The 5,577-nt window shown below is 42.4% G+C and overlaps 1 non-coding gene across 1 annotated transcript; it reads left to right on the plus strand.

The window, feature by feature from the left end:
* The first annotated feature begins 2,673 nt into the window (after window positions 1-2,673).
* LOC114231226 (U6 spliceosomal RNA) lies at window positions 2,674-2,780 on the plus strand. The gene has a single exon (XR_003617189.2). It is a non-coding gene; the product is annotated as a U6 spliceosomal RNA (small nuclear RNA).
* Window positions 2,781-5,577: the final 2,797 nt, after the last annotated feature.

A 5,577-nucleotide genomic window follows, 5' to 3' on the forward strand; every position in this document is an offset into this window, starting at 1 on the left:
ATTCATTGATTCAGTCCCTTGCTTTGCATCACTTTGTATATTTCATTCCATTCTCTCTGGCCTGGTGTGTTTCTGTTGAGAAATCAGTTGATATTATAATAGGAGATCCCTTGTAGGTAACTTTCTGTCTCTCTCTGGCAGCCTTTAAGATTCTTACTTTGTCATTGGTGTTTGCCAATTTAATTATGATGTGTCTTGGTGTTGGTCTTTTGGGGTTCAACTTGTTTGGGACTCTATGTACTTCTTGGACTTGCATAGTTTTTTTCTTGCCAATATCAGGGAAGTTTTCTGTCATTATTTCTTCAAACAGGTTTTCTATTCCTTGCTTCTCTTCCTCTCCTTCTGGTACCCCTATTATGTGAATGTTGTTTCATTTTGTGTTGTCCCAAAGCTCCCTTAGGCTCTCCTTTTGCTTTTTAAGTCTTCTTTCCAGTTGCTGCTGTGTTTGTGTGTTTTTTCCTACCTTGTCTTCTAATTCACTGATGCGGTCCTCAGCCTCTTCTAGTCTACTGTTTAAGCCTTCCATTGTGTTCTTTATTGCAGCTATGTCGTTTTTCATCTCCTTTTGGTTCCTTTTCATGTTGGTGACATTCTCATTCAGCTCCTTATAGTTCTCATTGAGTTGTGTGTATTTGTCATTGAGTTGTGTGTATTTGTCATCCAGCTGTTTAAACATCCTTATAACCATTACTCTGAATTTGTTCTCTGATATGCTGCTAGACTCAATTTCATTTAACTCCCTTTCTGGTGATTCCTCTTTTTCTTTCCTTTGGGGATTGCTTTTATGTCTTCCCATGTTTTGCTGTAACGTTTTAATTGTAGGTCTGATTGGTTTGATACTCAGGTTCTTTTGGGGATGGTGCTACTGGTGTTATCTCTCAGGTCTCCTGGGCTTGGTAATCTAGTGTAGCTCCCTACTTGAGATATTTGGGTTCTCTTGATGTAGGCCTGTGAGCTGGAAAGGTACAACTGTGGTGTCTAGAAGTCAGCAGCCATGGAGGGGGTTGTTCCAATTTTTGCTGTCTTGCGCCCTTGATTGAAATCATGCGTTTCCAGCAGGGACTCATAGTGGCACCCAGGAACTGTCTGTTGGGGTGATGGGTCTCAGGAGGCCTGCGTTCTGGAAAGGTGTGACTGTGGTGTCCAGAGTTCTGTAGTTATGGGGTGGGCAGACTCAGCTTCTGCTGCTGCACCTGTGAGGGATATGCGCACACTCCAAGTGGAGGTTCACAGGGGCACCTGCAGTGCGTTTGCCAGTGAGTGGCGCTGAAGTACTCTGAAGGGCCCTGGCACTGAAACTTCGTATTGAGGTGTCTGTGTGCAGGTTTCCAGGATGAGTGAATTCAGAATTTCTACTGCCGGGGGGCAGTGCATCCCTGTTTGTCCAAGATCACACCCAGCAAGGAGTCACAGCAGCTCCCACAAGTGCCCTGTGGATAGATGGGCTCAGGGTGCCTTCCCATTGGAAATGCATGCGCAGACTGGCGGTGCATTTGGCGCAGAGCTCTGAGGCACTTTGAGGGGCCCTGGTGCTGAAGTTAAGCAGCTGGGGTGTATGTGGGTAGTTATTCAGGAGGAGGGAATTCAGAATTTCTACTGTGGGGCAGTGCATCCTTGTCTGTATAGAATCACACCCAGCAGGGGCTCAAAGCAGCTCCCCAAAGGACCCTGTGGATATATGGGCTCAGGGTGCCTGCCCTTTGGAAATGTGCGTGTCTGTGGTGGTGAGTTTGCGGGCAGAGAGCTCTGACGCACTTTGAGGGGCCCTGGCGCTGAAGTTACACAGCTGGGGTGTCTGCGGGCAGTTATTCAGGCAGAGGAAATTCAGAATTTCTACTGTACAGAATCATACCCAGCAGGGTTTCCCCGTGGCTCCCAGGTGCTGCCTACGGAGTGGTGTGCCCTGGATGCCTGTGCAGCTGGAAACGCTCGAAAGTGGTGTCTAGAGTTCTGCAGCTGGGGAGGGGGAAGATGCACTTACTGCTGCGGGAACGGTGCACTTTTGGAGGTGGAGGTCCCAGGGTTCACGGGTCTGCAGCTGGGATAGCACGATTTTGGCTGGAGTGGCTGCTGGGTCGCGGGCAGTTTCATGGCTTGTCTGGTTGGTGGTGCTGATGAGTTTCTAGAAAAGGCAGTTCTCCCCTTCAAGATGGCATGGTCTCCGTACCCAAGTCCTGCAGTCCAGGGAGTGCCCAGAGCAGTAGTAGTCTCTCCTTGTCCAAGAGAGCCTGTCAGCCAGCCCCTGCTGTTCCTGCGAGATTTAACTGTCCCTTACTCACTTACACACACACCATACACATCCACACATTCTCCTTTCATACCCTCACTCACTCACTCACTTCCTCTCCCTCACCTCTGTCCTGCCAGCCGCCATCATCAGTCTGAATCTTAACCTTATTTTTAATAAGATATTTTTAAATTGGTTTCAGAGACAGGAAGGGAGAGGGAGAGAGAGATAGAAACATCAATGAAAGAGAAATGGCAACATTAATTGGCTGTTTCCTGCTTGCCCCTACTGGGGATTGAGCCTGCAACCCAGGCAGGGAATTGAACTGTGACCTCCTGGATCATGGGCCGATGCTCAACCAATGAACCACACTGGCCGGGCTACTTAACATTTTTGTGGCTCAATTTCCTCATCTGTAAAATGAAAATTAAAATTATTGCAGTTGTGTGCTCGCTTCGGCAGCACATATACTAAAATTGGAACGATACCGAGAAGATTAGCATGGCCCCTGCACAAGGATGACACGCAAATTTGTGAAGCGTTCCATATTTAAAAAAATTAATAATAATAAAAATAAAATAAAATAAAATTATTGTGGTTGTGAAGATTAAATAGTTACTATACAAAAAGGACTTACAGGAGTGCTGACATGCAGTAAGCACTATGTAATTACTTGCTATCAGTATTATATCAATAGCACCTTTCCTGGTTTATTATTCCATCCCTGTTGTTTGAGTCTGGATACTACTGTGGTTACAAGTTTGTCCATTTCTTTTCTTTTGCCTTTTCACCTTTCATCCATGTTTGGAAACATCTATTCAAAATTGGGGGGAAAAACAGTAAACTCTTTAATAAAAGCAGTTCATCAGGCAGGAAGAAATTTCTAAGCCATTTCTCCAGCTTTGGTGTGTCTTATGTTTTCCTTTGGGCAGCAAACTCATTTTGAAATTGTAAAAAGAGTTGTGGGGAGCTCTGGTCTTGCATCAGAATGATTTTTGAAGCATCCAATTTACATGCTGAAAGTCATCTTTTCAAAAACACAAAACCATCAGTTGGGGAAAATAACCATTTCTTCAATTCCGTGTCAGTAAAGAATTTCCTGCAGCAGGAATGAAAGACAAGCTTAGAGGATGCATCTGATAAGAAACAAAAAAATAATCAGATTTCATTTATAATGGAATTCACAATGTAGTATTAGGCCCCTGTGGGGCATCATCATGTTCTTTTCATTAGTTTCTCTTATGTGTTCTGTTGTCCTTCATTAAGATGTCTCATCTCTCTCTTTCTGGAGAATCAAAGCAAGAATTTAAATTTCCAGGGGACATCAATAAGCTACCTATTGTGGCTGTGTAAGGGCAGATTGGAAAATAAAAATAAGGAAAAGAAATGAAGCATTTAAAAATATTGGGGCGTTGCAAATCAGGTCAAATATTTGCCTTTAAAACTTAATGTCTTAGAATGCAAATGTCTTAACTGACAAGTGTCTTAGATGGCTTATTAGAATACAGTAAGAGGGGTACAGATTGCCTGGACATTTTCCTGAAGAGAACAGTGGCTTCCCTTGCTCCATCTCCTTAAAAAATCACCTTGGAGACAATATGTCTCTAAAATATCTATTATGAGGCAACCTGTGACCTTTGATTGTATGTCACAGAAAAGCTTAATGGCTGTAGAAAAAAATTCCAGTTTGACATCTGTGTTTGAAAACAAAAGCTAAATGGGGGTGGAAATAGGGGCTGTTGTAGATTAAGAGCAGATGGCCTACGTTTTAGGATCATGTTAGTGTTTAAAGACTATCAAAATAAAAGAATCTATTTTGAAAAAAACCTTCATATATTGTCCCCAGGAGTCTCATAGAATGCAAAAATGTTTCTGTTGTTATAGTCACTGATTCCTTAAATGTAGGATGGAAACAGAAAAATGGAGATGCACACAGTCTTGCTGCCATTAGGTATAATTCTTGTACCCTTTTCACATCTCTATGAATGTAAATGCAAGTAAAAGTTGAGGAAAGCAAGTCCCATCTATTTTGGGGTAACATTAAAAATATCTGCCTCTTTTCCTTCATTTTCACTGCCAGATCCTATTCTGCTTTCCTCTTGGCTGTGATAAAGCTCCTATGTCAGCCTTCTTGTGAGTCCTTGCTCTTAGAGCAGCAAAATTAATTGCTGTCTCTTAAGGGTCATTTTGACCATGTCATTCCTCTTTATTTGAGTCCAGATTTGCCTCTCAATTGCTATTTTTGACAGGGGAAACTTTTAGGCTTATTTTTTAAAACTTGAAAAATATAATAGGTCATAAAGCACGAAATAAGAGAAAACTACAAACTTAAATTCCCCATCATCCCTAAACTGTTCCTAATATTGGTGTGTGTGTTTTCTACCTATTGATATGTAACAAAATACTCTGAAACTTACTGGCTTAAAGAACAACTTCTTTACCATATCTTGTGGCTTTGTGGGTCAGGAATTCAGGCAGATCCTGGTTGGGTGATTCTTCTGCTCCCTGTGGTGTTGACTGAGGTCACTTGGTAGTATTTAGCCTTGTCTGGAGGGTCCAAGAGAATTTTACTCACATGCTTAGCCACAATGGCTCCACTGGACCCTTCTCACTCACCAGATAGTCCAAGAGTTTTCACATGGTCTCTCCAGAAGGTAATTAGAATCCTTACATGAGGACTCAGGTCTCTGAGAATGAAAGTTCCCTGAGATAGAAAGAGGAAGCTGCCAATCTCAGGGGTGAGGAAACTGGTACAATGTCACTTCTGCTGTATTCTATTGATCACAGCAGTCAGAGAGTTTGCCCAAATTCTCAGGGAGGAGTCTCGCTGAATTTCTGGCCATCTTTAACCTGCTACAATTTAGGCACAAATTATTTATATTTCTCTCACATGCAAAATAATTAATCTAAGATTACCAAAATCTCGTTTCATTACATCAGGAGTTGGCAAACTGTGGCCCACCACTCTTTTAATAAATAAAGTTTTATTGAAACACAGTCATGCCCAATAATTTGTAGATGATCTGTGACTACTTTTATGCTACAAAGGCAGACTTGAGTAGCTGTGGTGGAGACCTTATGGCTTGTAAACCTAGCGTATTTACAATCTGGCCAACCCTGCTATCAGCTCCAAGTCCAGGTGCAAGTGCAGCTCCTCAAATATAGTAACCTTCTATGTGAAGACCCATGACCTCAAGAGATATGTTATCATTCTCACTTATCCTCAATACACAATGTTGGCTCAGAGATAAGGTCACCCCCACAGACATTCCCATTCAAGAAGGAATATGTTGTCACTAGTCCATAGAAATTCTAAAACCCAGTGACCACATTTTGCCAGTTCTTTGATT

Source organism: Eptesicus fuscus, chromosome 10 (assembly GCF_027574615.1).
Source record: "Eptesicus fuscus isolate TK198812 chromosome 10, DD_ASM_mEF_20220401, whole genome shotgun sequence".
Classification (NCBI taxonomy): domain Eukaryota; kingdom Metazoa; phylum Chordata; class Mammalia; order Chiroptera; family Vespertilionidae; genus Eptesicus; species Eptesicus fuscus.